Below are 17,962 nucleotides of genomic sequence, written 5' to 3'. Positions count from 1 at the left end.
TGCCTGGCCGGTCTCAGAAGGGCTCGCGCTCACTAAGGCCGCGCTACACACACTCAGCGTCAGCGAAAGGGCAGACTGGACACTTGGTGCGCTGCGGCCGGGCAGGCAGGCTGCAGGCGGCGGATCGGACAGAGAGACAGACAGACAGACACACGCGCGGGGGACCGGAGACCGCCCAGATACCCAAGATGCCCACTGGGTACGGACCGAGTGACGCGCGGAGATTTCGGCAGCCTGAGACTCGCGGCGGGTCCGGAGGGACTGACTGGCAGACGCGCACTGGGTCAGCTCAGACGCGAGGAGGTTCCGGACAGATGCGGGGCGGAGTCAGGAGAGAAGGGCAGATGCGCGGCGGGCGGGCAGAGCGCAGACCGATGGACAGGGATTGCGCCCTGCAGGACAGACCGACCCAGGGACTAAAAGCTTCTAGCTGTGGTAGGGCGAGCGGGCGGGGCGCAAGGAAACCCGGAACCTTGCTAAGTAACTTCCCGCTTGCTCTGTGCCAAGATGTTAAAAAAAAAAAGAAAAGAAAAGAAAAAGAAAAAAGAACGAACGAAAGAAAAATATTTAAATGATTTCTAGATTTTTCATTTCTTATTTTTGAAATTTTATTTATTATTTAAAATATTACCTTTAGGCTACTGACCCCAAAATCAAAGGAGGTGACGACCTAGGCAGAGGGACTCTCATATTTTTTTTTTGTTTTTTTTTAAACGAATTCCCTAAATCGTTTCTGCTTAGGAAATAGCGTATAGGTTGCATACTTTCCTGAGTGCATTGGAAAGTCAGTTGACAGCTGTACTGGACTCCCAGTTCAGTGCTAAATGATCACAGGGTCAAATAAAACACAGGCCCATATTGTAGTTGGCCTTTATTTTTACTCCATTGAACTTCAACATAATGGTAGCATTATCCCCAGGTAATAGGCAGAGTTCTTTTCGCTGCTCCAGTAATACTAAGGTTTTAATGATTGGAGAGCCATAAAATGGCTTTTAATGGTACTTAGTGCCAGAAAACGTTGAAGATGTGCTGCCTCCATAATCACAAATTGCAAAATCTTAGTTAAAGAGTAAAAGCTGCAGAATCAATGCAAAATATATAATGTTTGAAGATGAAATAAACATGTAAAGATATAGGCACTTTACACAATTAATTGCTAATTTCAACTTGAATTGTCAACTTTAAACCATTGCAGGGAACAATGCTATAAGATTAGACACAGCTCAGAGGTTTCCCAAGATCTCTCTTTAGAGTTTGTAGTAAACTGTTTTGAAGAGGAATGTTACCCCGTCTTCGGAAAATCATCAGTGTCTGTAACACATAACTCAACCAGCCCCTTCCACAAGCCCTCCCCTCAAAAAGAAAATCCGAACAAAACATATGTCAGTACTGTTAGGCTGGAAAAGATCCTGGCAAAAAAGGAATGCAAGAGAAGGACATCACCCCAAAGGGTGTTGTCTTAAATTCTTAGAATAACAGGCTAAATTCATGTGTTGCTTCATTTTCTACAGTTTCTGTTAGACGGTATAGTTGACTAGAGATGACAATTTACCCTCATTATTTACTCAATTATTTTGTAATTTTCTCCTCAAGGGTTCTTGCTTAGCTAAGACATGGAGACTATGTGAGAAAAAGCAAATACAAATTAAAAAATGTTATAGAGATAGACTAATAAAAACCGGTCTTAAAATATCACCACATTGACCAACATGTAGAAACACTTGTGAACACGTGCTTACTTTATTGTACTTTGAACATAACCTTTATAAACATCTTTCCTCATAAACTTAATTGACAATGGGCCAGAGCTTTTGTTTTTATTTTTCTGATTTAAAAGTATTACTTTACTGAAAATACTATATTAAAATAACAACATAAATCCAAGAGAATAATTACCACAATATTATCACTAAATCAAATTAATATTTTATTTATGTAACCACCTAAATGCTGTCCATATTCCAATTCATTTGTATATATTTTCTCTAATATTATAGATGGAATTGGGTTGCTAAAAATAATTATTTTCGGGAATTCCCTGGTGGTGCAGTGGTTAAGAATTAACCTGCCAATGCAGGGAACATGGGTTCGAGCCCTGGTCCGGGAAGATCCCACATGCCATGGAGCAACTAGGCCCGTGTGCCATAACTACTGAGCCTGCATGCCACACCTACTGAAGCCCACATGCCTAGAGCCTGTGCTCCGGAACAAGAGAAGTCACCGCAATGAGAAGCCTGCGCACTGCAACGAAGAGTAGCCCCCACTTGCCACAACTAGAGAAAGCCTGCATGCCGCAACGAAGACTCAACTCAGCCAAAAGTAAATAAATTGGAAATACTTTTAAAAATAATAATAATTATTTCAAAATAACCTCCACTCTACACTTGCCAGCCATTTTGGGGTCATTACAGTATAAACATTCTAAACTATAGTGAACATTTTATCAGATCAAAAATCAGAAATTTAGAACTGCTGTGAAATAAATTAATTTTAGTAGAGTTCCCTCTGCTAAGCAGAAGTTTATGGAAAAAAGGGAAAGAGTTTCATCTATAATTTGTTTAATCATTTTAATATTTACATTGAGAATTGTCTCTGGAATAAAAATCAGATGTGGGACATTTCTCTGTCATTTTTATTATATATTCAAGGTAAGTTTATAGTCTATGTAAATCTGATTCATATATTAAATCCATTAAAAATCCCCACCCAGATTCCTAAGGCAGTTGGTTGAAGCATATCTGAGTCTTCCTAAATCTGAGAAACATTTTGCATGAGCAAAGAATCCTGGACAACTGGTATTCTAAGTGCAACCTACCACACATTGTTATTTACAGTTGGTAGAAATTTGTGAGCATGAGCAGAAGAGGAGAGTTGGAAATTTATGTTTTTCAGCTTTGTCTTAACAGGCACTTGATCCTGTTTCCAGTGAAAAGTCTGAGTTGTGCAAGGTGCTGGGACTTCACAATGAAAGTAAACTTGCTGCTCTCTTGAATGAAGTCTGGGATGGTTGAACAAAGTAAAACCTTCATTACCTAGAACTTGGCTCATGTTTTTTAGACAAAAAGAGGAAAATTGCCAAAAAACCAATTTGGCGTTAAACATGTAGTAGTAAGTTTTGGAGCCAGTAGCAATTCTTTGTCTCTATTTCCAAAATTTTATACTTCTCCGTGAGTATTTATGCTCTGGATGATAATCCTGAAGGCATTTTGATAAGATTTATTATCAAAGAAAGATTAAATTGTGTTTATTAGAATGTACTTACTGAAATGAGAAAGTAACCAAAAGTGGAAAAAGTTTCAACAGAATATACAATGGAACGGGATTTATGCTAAATTGTCAATAAACCAGAATATCTCATTTTTCAACATATAACCAAAATTTCAATATTTTAAATTATAAAACTATAGTTTAGATATTTATTCAAAGGCTGTAGCTATAATTCATACATTTATAACCCTAGGTGGTTTGTTGGAAATTAAGAAAGATTCTTTTACAAAATTTTAACATTTTTTTCTTTTTTCATTTCTCTCATTAACTGAATCCCTGTTGAATTAAAAAGTCATGCATTCAACTGTGGATAAATCTGAATATTAAAAACAAATAAAAATAATATAACAACTTCATATATATTTAGGTTTAGTTAGGTGTCTCCTTAGGGTTCTCTTTTAATTAGATGCTATTAGTTTAAAATGAACCCATGGAATATTACAATGTATATTTATGCAATTGCTATGCATTCAAAATCCAGTCTGTTTAGAGTTTTGCATATGATGTAGAGGCAAAGTATTTTATCTTATTATGCATTAAAATATGGTAGGGGTATCACCCAATTGACAGATAGTCTCAGACAAATCTCTCCTTACTAGGGTTTGTTTACTGAACATATGCCTCATACAGGGAAAACACACACACACACACACACACACACCACATTCTTTGATTAAAAATCCTGAGTTATAGTCATTTCACTTGACCTAGAACAATAAATAAAATAATAATTGTTTAAAAATGTAAACTTTATGCTTTATTTTTATTTTCATTTTTTAATGATGGGAAAATATACATCAAATTTACCGTCCTAATGGTTTTTAAGTGAACAATTCCATGGCTTTAAGTACACTCTCATTGTCATCACATTGTCATGCAAGCGACATCACTATCTCCAGAGCTCTTCATCTTGCCAAACTGAAACTCTGTACCCATTGATCTATGCTTTTAGATGACACAAAATATGTTAAGCCATTTCTTTATTGTTGGGCATTAAAGCTGCTTTTAGTTATTTTATTGTCACAACACACAATGCTATAATAAACGTCCTTATTCACATACTTTTATATATTATTACTCATTTCTATTAACTAGATTCTCAGAAGTGTGTATCATACACTTAGATGGTATGTGAATTATTAAATGTTAATATATACTGTCAGAATTATGTCAAAAATGATGACACAATTTACTTATTTTACCAACAACATAAAAATTTAGAGGAAATGGCTAACTCCTAGCAAAATAGGAATTACCAAATTTGATCCAAAGGAAAAGTGGAAGAATAATTGCCATAGAACAGATTACAGAAAGATTACACATACGTTATTTAAAAACAAAAAACAGGCACAGGTGATTTTATAGTTGAGTAGTATTATATAATCTTTAAGAAAATACATGTAGTGCTAATGCTATTCATACTATTCTCAACCATAAAAAGCTCCTTAAATCACTTTTATAAAATTGTCTCCAAGAGAGACTTCTCATAAGCCTAACTCATGTTTTCAAACCAGAATAAAGTTATAGATTGATGGTCAGTCCATTTGCTGGTAGAACTTGGATATAATTGTCTCAGTTGTGTGTATCTGTGGGTGTAGGCAGATTGCAGGAGCAGGGTTAAGTGTTACATAATAAGGATTTCGAAGGGGATATGTGATGGGAAGAAAATTAAAGACTTCTGGTTTAAAATGTCAAAACAAAATAAAACATATTCCAGATACTGACCATGAAATCTTGCACTTTTTCCCTTTCCTTCTGGACAAACTGTTCAGAAAATGTAAAACATGGAGAACAGTTCTTCACAGATAAGGAAAACTGAATATTTAAACAAAGAGATGATTGAGGAAAATACTCTGCTTATCTTTTCTAACCTAAAAGTTCAAATGTAAAATAATACATTATTGTTTAATCTTTATCAATGGGAGGATCATAGAGTTTCTTTCTTTTAAAACACTTCCCATCCCCAAATCCCTGTGTTGTGGCTATAGGCACACTAAGTACTCATATAATCCCTGTGAAAGCTATCGGGACGCCTTCTGTATACTGCTTGTTCATTCATATTCATCTTCATAATAGGTAACAGGAACTGTATGCCCATTTTGTTTTGAAATCTATCATTATATTCATGCTTTGATACATACAGCGGAGTTATATTAAGTGGACATTAGATTTACAAGATGAAATACCTGTATTTTCCATTTCGTCTTTAATCTCCTTTGCCACGATTTCAAATACACTCTTTTTTTTTGCATCATGGATTTTTTAATTAATTAATTAATTTTTATTAATTTTTATTGGAGTATAGTTGCTTTACAATGTTGTGTTAGTTTCTGCTGTACAGCAAAGTGAATCAGTTATACATATACATATATCCACTCTTTTTTAGATTTCCTTCCTATTTAGGTTACCACAGAGCATTGAGTAGAGTTCCCTGTGCTATACAGTAGGTTCTCATTAGTTATCTACTTTATACATAGTAGTGTATAAATGTCAATTCCAATCTCCCAATTCATCCCACCCGCCCCCCTTGGTAACCATAAGTTTCTTCTATACATCTTTGACTCTATTTCTGCTTTGCAAATAAGTTCAACTGTATCATTTTTCTAGATTCCACATATAAGAGATTTTATACGATATTTATTTTTCTCTTTCTGACTTACTTCACTCTGCATGACAATCTCTAGGTCCATCCATATCTCTGCAAATGGTACTATTTCTTTCCTTTTTGTGGCTGAGTAATATTCCATTGCATATATGTACCACATCTTCTTTATCCATTCCTCTGTCAATGGACATTTAGGTTGCTTCCATGTCCTGGCTATTGTAAATAGTGCTTCAATGAACATCAGGGTGCATGCACCCTTTTGAATTATGGTTTTCTCTGGATATATGTGGGATTGCTGGGTCATATGGTAGCTCTATTTTTAGTTTTTTAAGGAACATCCTTACTGTTCTCCATAGTGGCTGTACCAATTTACATTCTCACCAACAGCATAGGAGGGTTCCCTTTTCTCCACACCCTCTCCAGCATTTATTGTTCGTAGATTTTTTGATGATGGCCATTCTGACTGGTGTGAGGTGATACCTCATGGTAGTTTTGATTTACATTTCTCTGATAATTAGTGATGTTGATCATCTTTTCATGTGTTTGTTGGCCATCTGTATGTCTTCTTTGGAGAAATGTCTATCAAATACACTCTTAAAGATAAGATTCTTTCATTATAGAATTTTCTTTCCATATATTCCTCTTTTTGGGTGAGGTGGAATAACAAATATTAATACCTCTATAAAAAAGTTATGACTATTTCCATCATTATTTTATTAAAATTATACATTTAATTCTTTATTGTGTGCTTTAAATTTAATTCCTGTGCAATATCAGAGAGTCTAAATGACAAGCTAGTATCTGACAGCGTAAAAACTTGCAGAAACTCCAAGGTTTAAAGTAAAATAATTCATCTGATCTGGAGAGAAAATACACAATCTAATTACTTTGATTTACCTCAATAAAGAGTCATCAGTAATGCTTACTTTTTGATTTACAGTGTAATCAAAATAATTATTCACTGGCTTGGAGCAACACCTAAGCTCTAGCACATTTCCATTAGAAATAGAGTCCTCTTTTAAATATTTACATTTAGATAGAGGGAATAAACCTACCACAAAATTTCAAAGGATATAAGGGGTCCTGGGGTTGTTACTGTTAACTACAGAATCCTGCTTGTGACTCTAATTATTCTTATTTATTTTTATAATATATTTAAGTCTTAATGCTAGACTTTGGCTGCTGAAACATTCTTAAAACTGATTTACTACTAAGACTAAAAATCATTCATTAATAATGAGGGGACATTTCTCTTGGTTAATTTATTTACCTATTTGTGGCTCCAATAATATTGAAATGACCTTTAGAATGTTTGGATACATTATTCATCAACTTAAGTGAGCTCTGCACTTCAATTCTATGCATTTTATGTTTGCTTCAATTCTCCCCCTTCCCCGCCCACCAAGACATTTATTTTTCTTCACATAACTGTTTCAAGAAGTTATCCAATTTTCAAGACATTTGATGTATGATGGTATCTAGATACATTTTAAGGTCTGTTTGTGGTTTAGCCGTTTACTTAAGTAAAATGTAGTTTTTGAGGGTCCCCTAGGTGCCAGACACTTTGGCACTGGGGATAGAATGTTGAACGAGATACACACGGTCCCTACTATACATTGTAGTTTTTACGATCTGGAGGGGGGAATATCATAGACAAATAAAAAATAAACAAAACAAATAAATTAATTCCAATTTGTGACAAAACCCATATGGGAAATACTAAACTGGGTGTTGTGATAGCAGTTAATAGTGGAATGCAGACTAGCACAGCCTATCTTAAAATAAAAAGGACCTTCATAAGCATTTTCAAATGAGCATTTATTTTACAAACTTATAAGATGTTTAAATGAAATTTATGTTGATAGATGTAATGAGAAATTATTACACTGAATGAGCTCTATAGGTCTCAGATAATAAGTCATTTCAGCTTCCCAGAATAGCAGCTGACTGAGAAAGGATGTGGTCATATTGAAACCAGTATATGTTTAGAATTGATTATGTTCTTAGTATAGTTTACTAGCCATGGAAAATACAGGTCAAGCATTAAATAGGCTACCTCTATTAGACTTTTCCACAAACCCTTAGAAGGGTTGCAGAGAAGGTAAAAGAAAATAAAAATTATATGAATAATTGCCACAAGGAAATAGGAATTAAAATGTTTAAAATTACTTTATGATGTCTACTTATTCATTTTCATAGATGCTCTTTTTGAACATTTTTTCTGTATATTTTGTATGACCCCTTCCCTCTCTCCCTCCTCCTTTCCCTCTCCCTCTTCCTCATTTTGTTGGTCATGCTGAAGTGGTGATTCCTGATTTAGGACATAAAGAGAAATGTACTCAGTATGTGTCTTTGTATTACTGAATCATTACATCTACTCTAATTGTAAGTACTGTACAGTTACTACATGTGGAAACATAACTGGAGATGTAAAAAACAAAAAGCAAAACAAACAAAACAAAACAAAAGAAGAAGCCTCTGGAATATTCACTTTTGAACTTAATTGTTTCTACTTAGGCAACCTCAGAAAGGTCTAAAAAGAAAATAGCATCTAGCATTTACTTATTCGTTTTCCATTTCTTTACACTTATTATTCCCTTCTCTCTGCCTTTAAAAACACTTCTTCAAGGCCTAGCTTAATTAAATTTTTTCAAGATTGCCTACTCCATTTTGGCCCATTTAAACATCTTTCTTCTCCTCTTTTAACTATTTTCCAATCTCTTTTATCTTTTGACCAAGCTCTCTCTTATATATGGGTCCTTGGACTTCTTTTCTGGATGAAGTATATGATCCTGGGGAATGACTTTTAAATTTTATACTGAAAAAAATTACTTTTCTCTTCTTGTTCATTTGAATTAAATTGAAATGACTGAGATTGAATTGAATTGAAAAGATTTATACAGGGTCAACACATATTTAGGGTGTGTGCCCTCTTACAGCCAAGAGAAACAAGACTAATCAATCATACCACTGAGCCTGGACCTGGTTTCATCATATTTGTAAGCAAAGTGCTACAGGCAGCTACTACTAGTCATCAGATTTGGCATGCAAAATAAGCCTTTATGGGATCCCAGATACTTTGAATGTGTTATTAATTATTTCTTCCTTTAGTGTAGAATTTTAAAAAATAGCTATATTTTAAAAGAAGTTATAATTTTCCAAATCTTGCTACAGTATGGTTACGAAGCAGGAAGAGTAACCATTCTCCTCTGACCCACAAGAAAGTTTTGGCCCTGATATAATATCAAGGATCAAGGATTATTATAAAGCCTGAATGTATACTCATCTTGAAGAAACATTATTTTCAACTCTGAGTATTTTAACCTCATCTAAGTATGTTTTTGGATTCACCCTCTTGTTTGCTAGAAGCTGTTGTCATACAACTGTGAACTTGAAAATGTATACTGTATACTACACATATTGCTTTTCATATTATGTGATACCTTTACACCAGGAGACTTTAGATCTAGAAAAGGGAGATTATTTGCAAAACAGACTGAAATGCTGATCTTAATAAAGGTGTAAGGTTAATTTTTGAGGACTGAGAGAGGAAGGAAGACAAACCAGCAATATAACACAACTTCTTCTGCTCTAAGGGACATGTATCCTTTTGGTTGGAAATATAAAGACAATGAATGGCAACACTTTTTGCTTTCTGTAAAGAAAACATAAACCCACTTTTTCTGTAATGACAGGATGTGGGTAAACTAATATTAATGGAAACTCATGTCTGAAAAATTGAAAACTAAATAATTTTACTTTTATTTTTATCAACTCATACTATTTACTCCAACATTGAATTGTATTCCAAAGTAGGTTTCTAGTAAACAAATATTTTGTGGGCTTTTAAGGAAATTATGAGGTGGGGAAAGTTGGTTTTAGTGGCTAACTATAAATTATATTATCCCACCCTCACAAATGATATCAGACACTTTCCCAAGACCTATCTTCATTGTTCCCCTGACACTCAGGGACTTGACAAAAACATAAATCTTTCCACCTTATTGAAATGTGATTGTTGCCTTGGCAATCAGTCTATCATGGCACAAGATAGCAGCTAGTTACCTTAATTTTTAGAATAGTTTTAGACTCACAGAAAAATTGTGTGGAAAATGCAGAGTACTCACATACACTGTAGCTCACTCCAAACACAGCCTCCCACATCAATATACTGCACCAGTGTGGTACATTTGTAACAATTTATGAACCAACATTGACACATCATTATCACCCAAAGTCCATAGTTTACATTAGGGTTCACCTTTGGTGGTGTACATTCTATGGGTTTGGCAAATGTGTAATATTACTAATCTGCCATTACAATTTCATTGAAAATAGTTTTATTGTCCTAAAAATCCTCTGTGCTTTGCCTATATATCCTGTCCTCTTCCCTATACCCTGACAATCACTGGTCTTTCTACTGTCTCCATACTTTTGTCTTTACCAGAATGTCATATAGACAGAATCATAGAGGATGTAGTCTTTTCAGACAGTCTTCTTTTACTTAGTAATATATATTTAAGGTTCTTCCATGTCTTTCCATGCCTTGAAAGCTCATTTCTTTTATAGTGCTGACAGTAATACTCCATTGTCTAGCTGTACTACAGTTTATTTATCCAAATACCTACTGAAGGACATCTTGGTTGTTCCAAGTTTTACAAATTATGAATAAAGATGCTATATCTTTGTGTAGGTTTTTGTGTGGATGTAAATTTTCACTTCATTTGGATATATGTCAAGGAGCACAGTTGCTGGATTCTATGCTAACAATATGTTTCATTTTGTAAGAAACTGCCAAATTGTCTTCCAAAATTGCTTTACCATTTTGCATTCCCGTCAGAAATGAATGATAGTTCCTGTTGCTCCACATCCTTGTCAGCATTTGTATTTGTCCATGTTTTGAATTTTCATCATTCTAATAGGTGTATAGTGGTATCTCATTATTTTAATTTGCAATTCTCAAATGACATATGCTGATTACCTTTTTATGCATATTTTCCATCTGTATATCATCTTTGCTGAGATGCCTATTCAGATTTTTCACCCATTTTTTTCTAAAAAATTTTTTATTGTGGAAAGTACACTTAATATGTGAACTATCTTAACAAACTTTTAAGCTTACAGTATATTATTATTGACTGCAATGTTATACAGCAGATCTCTAGAGCATATTCTTGCTTGACTGAAATTTTATGCCTGTTGATAAGTAACTCCCCATTTCCCTCTCTCCCTGGCCTCTGGAAACCATTATTCTACTCTTTAATTCTATGAATTGAACTATTTTAGCTACCTCGTAAAAGTGGAATAATGCAGTATTTATCTTTCTACATTTGGCTTATTTCACTTAGCATAATGTCCTCAAGGTTCATTCATGTCGTCACTCGTCACATATTGCAAATTTCCTTCTTTTTCTTAAAGGCTGAGTAGTATGCCATTGTATGCATATGCTACTTTTTCTTTATTCATCTGTTGATGGACTAGGTTTTTATACATATTGGTTGTTGTGAATAGTGCTGCAGTGAGCATGGGAGTGCTATCTCTTCCAGATGAGAGAAAATATTTGCAAATCATATACCTAATAAGGGGTTAATCTCCAAAATATGTAAAGAACTCCTACAAAAGAAAAGTAAAAACAAAACTAATGACCTGATTAAAAAATGTGCAAAGGACTTGAATAGATATTTCTCCAGAAAAGACATACAAATGGCTAACAGGTATATGAAAAAATGCTCAACATTGCTAATCTTTAGGGAAATGCAAAACAGAACCATAATGAGATATAGCCTCACACTTGTCAGGAGGGTTATTATCAAGAAACAAAGCACAAGTGTTGGAACTAATGTGGAGAAATTGGAACACTTGCACGCTGTTGGTGGGAATGCAAAATGTAAAACTGTATGGAGGTTCTTCAAAAAATTAAAAAAAGAACTACCATATGATCCACCAATTCCACTTCTGGGTATTTAGAAGTGAAATACCCAGATAAAATAATTGAAAAATAATTGAAAAGTTTTTTTCCCATTTTTAACTGGGTTATTGCTTTTTTTATTTGTTGAGTTTTAAGAATTCTTTGTACATTTGAGATAATAGTTCTTTATCAGACATATCTTTTACAAATATTTTCTCCCAGTCTGTGGCTTGTCCTCTCATTCTTTTCACAGTGTCTTTTGTAGAGAAGACTTTTTAGAAACATTTTAATGAATTCCAACTTAACCATTATTTTCTTAAAAGAATCAGATCTTTGTCATTGCCAATCTCAAGGCTATCTAGATTTTCTCCTATGTTTTCTATAGGAGTTTTATAGTTTTGCATTTTCCATTCATGTCTATGATCCATTATGAATTAATTTTTGTGAAGGGTGTAAGTTCTGTGTCTAGCATCATTTGTTGAAAAGACTATCCTTGCCTGTGCTCTTTTGTCAAAGATCAGTTGACTATATCTGGATCTATGACTGAACTCTCTATTCTGTTCCATTGATCTATTTGTCTAATCTTTTGCCAGTATGACACTGTCTTGATTACTATAGCTTTAATGTAAGTTTTGAAGTTGGGGGAGTGTCAGTTTTCTGACTTTGTTCATCTCCTTCAATATTATGCTGGCATACTGGGTCTTTTGCTTCTCCATATAAACTTTAGAATCTGTTTGCCTATATGCACAAAATAACTTGCTGGAACTTTAGGATTGTGCTGAATCTATATATTAAGTTGGGAAGAACTGACATCTTCCAATATTTTTTCCTATTCATGAACACGGAATATCTCTCCATTTATTTAGTTCTTTGATTACTTTCATCAGAGTTTTGTAGGTTTCCTCATCTGGATCTTGCACAGAGTTTGTCAGATTCATACCTAAGTATTTCATTCACTTGGTGATAATGTAAATATTACTGTGTTTTTTTAATTTTGAACTCTAATTGTCTATTTCTTGTACATAGGAAAGCAATTGACTTTTGTGCACTAATCTTGTATCCTGAAACCTTGCTTAACCACTAATTAGATCCAGGAGTTTTTTTTTTTTTTCTTTTTTTTTGACAATTCTTTCAGATTTTCTACACTGACAGTCATGTCATCTATGAACATAGACAGTTTAATTTCTTCCTTCCCAATTTATGTATGTTATATTTTCTTTTCTTATTGCATTAGCTAGGGCTTTTGGTATGATAATGAATAGTAGAGCAGTGTTATGGGACATTCTTGCCTTCTTCCCAGCATTAGTGGGGAAGAACAGTTTCTCATCAGTAAGTATGATGTTATTTGTTGGTTTTTGTAAATGTTCTTTACCAGGTTGAGGAAGTTCTCTTCTATTCTTAGCTTGTTGAGTGATTTTATCATGAATAGTTTTAGATTTTATCAAGTGCCTTTTCTGTATTTATTGATATAATCATGTGATTTTTCTTCTATAGTCAGTTGATGTGATGGGTTATATTAATTGATTTTCAAATGTTGAACCAGGGTTACATACTTGGAATTGTATAATTCTCTTCATACAATGTTGGATTTAATTTGTTAATGTTTTGTTGTGGGTTTTGCTTTTATGATCATGAGTGACATTGGTTTGTAGTTTTCCTTTGTTGCAATGCCTTTACCTAGCTTTGGTATTAGGATAATGCTGGCCTTATAGTATGAGTATGACGTGCTTCCTCTGTTTTTATTTTCTGAAAGTAATTGCAGAAATTGGGATAATTTCTTCTTTAAACATTTGGTAGAGTTCACCAGTGAACCCATCTGGGACTGGTGCTCTCAGTTTTGGAAGGTTATTAATTATTGAGTCAACATTTTAAATAGATATAGGCTTATTCAAATTGTCTATTTCTTCTTGAAATAGTTTTGACAGATTGTGTCTGTCAAGGAGTTGGTCCATTTCATCTAAGTTATCAAATTTGTGAGCATGGAGTTGTTCATAATATTTTTATTATCCTTTTAATATTCATGGTATCTGTAGTAATGTACCTTCTTTCATTTCTGATGTTAGTAACTTGTGTCTTCTCTGTTTTTTTGTCTATTGATTTCCTGTTTTCAATCATTGATTTCTACTCTAATTTCTATTATTTGTTTTATTCTGCTTACTTTGGATTTAATTTTCTCTTTTTTTCTAGTTTCTTAACGTAGAAGATTAGATTATTGATTTTATAACTTTCTTCTTTTCTAATATATGTATTCAATGCTGTAAATTTCCTTCTAAACATTGCTTCCACTGCATTTCAAATTTTTATGTTATATTTTCATTTTAATTTCTCCTGAGTCTTCTTCTTTGACTAGCTTGTCATTTAGGTGTTGTTTAATCTCTAAGTATTTTGTGGTTTTCTAGATATCTTTTTGTTTTTTATTTCAAGTTGAATCCCATTGGAGTATGTGCATACATTGTATGATTTCTACTCTATTTGATTTGATAAGGTATGTTTTGTGGCCTAAAATATGATCTACCTTGGTAAGTGTTCAATGTGAGTTGAGGAGAATGTGTATTCTGCTGTTGCTGGGTGAGGTATTCTATAAATGTCAATTACATTCAATTGATTGATCATATTGTTGAGTTCAACTATGTCTTTACTGATGTTCTTCATGCTGGTACTGTCCATTACTGACAAAGGGGTATTTAACTTCCAATATAATAATTAATTTGTCTATTTCTCCTTGCAGTTCCATCACTTTTTTTCTCAAGTATTTTCATACTTGGTTTTTAGGTACATACACATTAAAGATTGCTATGTCTTCTTGGATAATTGACCCCTTTATCACTGTCAATTGCTCTTTTATTCCTGATAATTTCCCTTGCCCTGAATTTGTCTGAAATTAATATAGCTACTATTACTTCCTTGTGGTTAGTGTTAACATGTTATATCTTTCTCTATCTCTTTACTTTTAATCTATAAGTGCCTTTATATTCAAAGTGGGTTCCTTGTAGACAATTTACAGTTGGGTCTTGGGTTTCAATACACTCTATCTCTGTCTTTTAATCAATATATTTAGATCATTGATATTTAAAGTGATTATTGATATAGTTAATTCTTATCTATCACATTTTTTACTGTTTTCTACTCATTGTTTTTGTTGTTTCTACTTTTGTCTTCCACTTTTTTTTCTGCCTTCTCTCTCTCTTTTTTTTTTTTTTTATTTATTTGGCTGCACTGGGTCTTAGTTGTGGCACATGGGATCTTTGTTGCCACGTCTGCAGGATCTTCATTGTGGCATGTGGGATCTTTAGTTGTGGCATGCGGGATCTTTTAGTTGCAGCATGCAGATGCTTAGTTGTGGCATACAGGATCTAGTTCCCTGACCAGGGACTGAATCTGGCCTCCTGCGTTGGGAGCGTGGAGTCTTAACCAATGGACCACCAGGGAAGTCCCATGCCTTCTCTTGCTTTATTTAAGCATTTTATATGATTTTATTTTCTTTCCTTTTTAGCATATCAATTATACTTCTTATTTTAAAACTTTATTTAGTGATTGCCCTGTGGATTGCAATATGCATTTACAACAAATCCAGGTTCACTTTCAAATAACACCATACTGCATCACAAGTAGTGCAAATACATCATGACAGAGTATTCATAATTCTTCCCTCCCATTTCTTCTATCATTGCAGTCATTATTTCACTTATCCATAAGTTATAATCATAATATATGTTGTTGCTATTACTATTTTGAACAAAACGTTATCTGCTAGATCAGTAAGAATGAAAAATAAAAATTTGTTTTACCTTTATTTATTCCTTCCTTAATACTCTTCTTTTCATGTATATAGGTCTGAGTTTCTGACCTACAGAATTTTACTTCTCTCTGAAGAACTTCTTTTAACCTTTCTTACAAGGTGGATCTACTGGAGACAACTCTCCATTTTTGTTTTTCTGAGAAAGTCTTTATTTCTCCTTCACTTTTGGAGAATAATTTTACTGGATACACACTTCTAGGTTGTATTTTTCTTTTCAACAGTTTAAATATTTCACTGCACTCTTTCCCTGTTTTCATAGTTTCTGAAGAGAAGTCCAATGTAATTCATCTATTGTTTTTCTCTAGGTAAGGTGTTTTTTTTCCCCCTCTGGCTTCTTTCAAAGTTTTTTCCATTGTCTTTGATTTTCTGCAGTTTGAATAAGATATACCTAGGTATAGATTTCTTAGTATTTGTCCTATTTGTCCTGCTTAGTGTTCTCTGAGCTTCCTGGGTCTGTGGTTTTGTGTCTGACATTAATCCTGAAAAATTTTAAGTCATTACTGTTTCAGATATGTTTTTTTTTTTTAATTTTTCTTCTCTTTCTGGTATTATCATTACACATGTGTTACAGCTTTTGTAGTTTTCCCACACTTCTTGGAAACTCTATTCTATTTTTGTTGCTGTTTTGCATTTCAGTGTGTGAAGTTTGTATTGACATATCTTCTAGTTCATTGATTCTTTGTCTATTAATGAGCCCATCAAAACATTTCTGTTACAGTGTTTTTGATTTCTAACACTTCTTTTTTATTGTTTCTTCGAATTTCCATCTCTCTGCTTACATTATGAATTTGTTCTTACATGTTGTCTACTTCTCACATTAGAGTCCTTAGCACATTGATCATAGATAGTCCTTTTAAATTTCTTATCAGATAATTCCAAAGTCCATGTCATATCTGAGTCTGATTCTGATGCTTGCTCTGTCTCTTCGAACTGTGTTTGTTTGTTTGTTTGTTTTTTAACCTTTCAGTATACCTTGTAATTTTTTTTTTTTTTTTTTTTTTTTTTTTGTAGAAAGGCAGACATGATGTACTGGGTAAATGTAACTGTGGTACATAAGTCTTTATTGATGTATTCTTAGGTGTTGGGGGAAGGGAAGTATTTTATTGTCCTATTATTAGGTTTCAGCCTTTTAGTTAGCCTGTTCCCCTGGAGTGTGGCCTTTGTAAGTGCTTTTCATCTCTCTCCATCCCTTAAGTGATAGAAAACTAGAGAAGGCTGGAGTTGGGTATATCCCTTCCCCCAAGTTGGTTAGATTCTGGTTAAACCTTGTTAATTAGTCTCTGATAAAATAGTTTCTTTTGAGGCTAGGCCTTGCTAAAAAATACTGAATGCTCTGAGTGCATTTCCAAATGGCTACTTCCCCCTACCCCTGCTGGAAACACCAAGACATTTTTGTCTAATCTTCACTGAAAACCAAGTATATCTCTTAGAATAAAACTTAAAAAATATGTGGAAACATCTCTAAGACTGCCTCCCCAACCTGGAGTTTTTAAATCTCAAATTTGTCCACACTGAACTTCCAGCAATTTCTCAATTACATTTTAGATTTTCCTACCTTGGACTGGATAACATGGAGGTTTCAGCTCATGGGCTTCTTCTATTATAAGCTGTTATTCTCTGTTTCTGCCTGTCTTCCTCTCCAATTTTGGCGGCAATAGTTTTGTCCTGTGATCTTTGTTCTCAGTTAGAAAAATGAAAAGTTATGTTTTTTTTAGTTTGTTCAGCTTTTTTCTTCTTGTGTGGATGGGAATGATGACTTCCAAGTTCACTATGTGCTGGATAGGAAATTGCAAGTTCCCTTTATAAACTTTTCAAGTGGGAAAATTCTGTTGGAAATTTTTGTCTATCTGCTCACATATTAGTAATTCTGATAACAGGAATTTCTGCTATCTATGAGTGTAAGCTTATATGATGTTTGTTCTTGGGAGAAATCTTTAATCCTTGTATCTTCAGTAAGAATAAAAGATTAATTAAGAGAAAAACTAACAATAAAAAACAAACAGATAAAAACAAATATCAAACTGGTAAATTTTAGTTATTTACCTGACTGCTTGCCTTTTCTCATATTGACAGCTACCACAGACCACCCACCCCGCAAAAAAATTCCCATATGTCAAAACCTAAACTCCAATGTGATGATATTTGGAGATGGGCCCTGTGGGCAGTGATTAGGCCATGAGGTCAGAACCCTCATGAATTGGATTAGTGCCTTTATAAAAGAGACCCCAGCATACTCCCTTGCCCCTTCTGCCATGTGAAAACACAGCAAAAAGATGGCCATCTATGAATGAAAAAGCAACACCTCACCAAACACTGAATCTTTTGGTGTTTTAATCTTGGCCTTCCAGCCTCTAGAACTGTAAGAAATAAATATTTGTTTTTG

The 17,962-nt window shown here is 33.9% G+C and overlaps 1 protein-coding gene across 2 annotated transcripts in view; it reads right to left on the bottom strand.

Moving 5' to 3' along the window:
* Nucleotides 1–17,962, bottom strand: part of LOC309620613 (polyadenylate-binding protein 5) — a 40,117-nt gene that overhangs the window by 3,901 nt on the left and 18,254 nt on the right. For both annotated transcript variants that reach the window (XM_082377396.1, XM_082377397.1), the window contains exon 1: nt 208–17,962. This exon is cut by the window's right edge and continues 18,254 nt beyond it. The gene's annotated coding sequence lies outside the window, so the exon portion shown is untranslated. The remainder of the gene's footprint in view (nt 1–207) is intronic.

Source organism: Balaenoptera borealis, assembly GCF_965194805.1.
Source record: "Balaenoptera borealis genome assembly, chromosome: X".
NCBI classification, from domain to species: domain Eukaryota; kingdom Metazoa; phylum Chordata; class Mammalia; order Artiodactyla; family Balaenopteridae; genus Balaenoptera; species Balaenoptera borealis.
The sequence above is the reverse complement of the archived record's forward strand: the minus strand, read 5'-3'. Positions and strand labels throughout refer to the sequence as shown.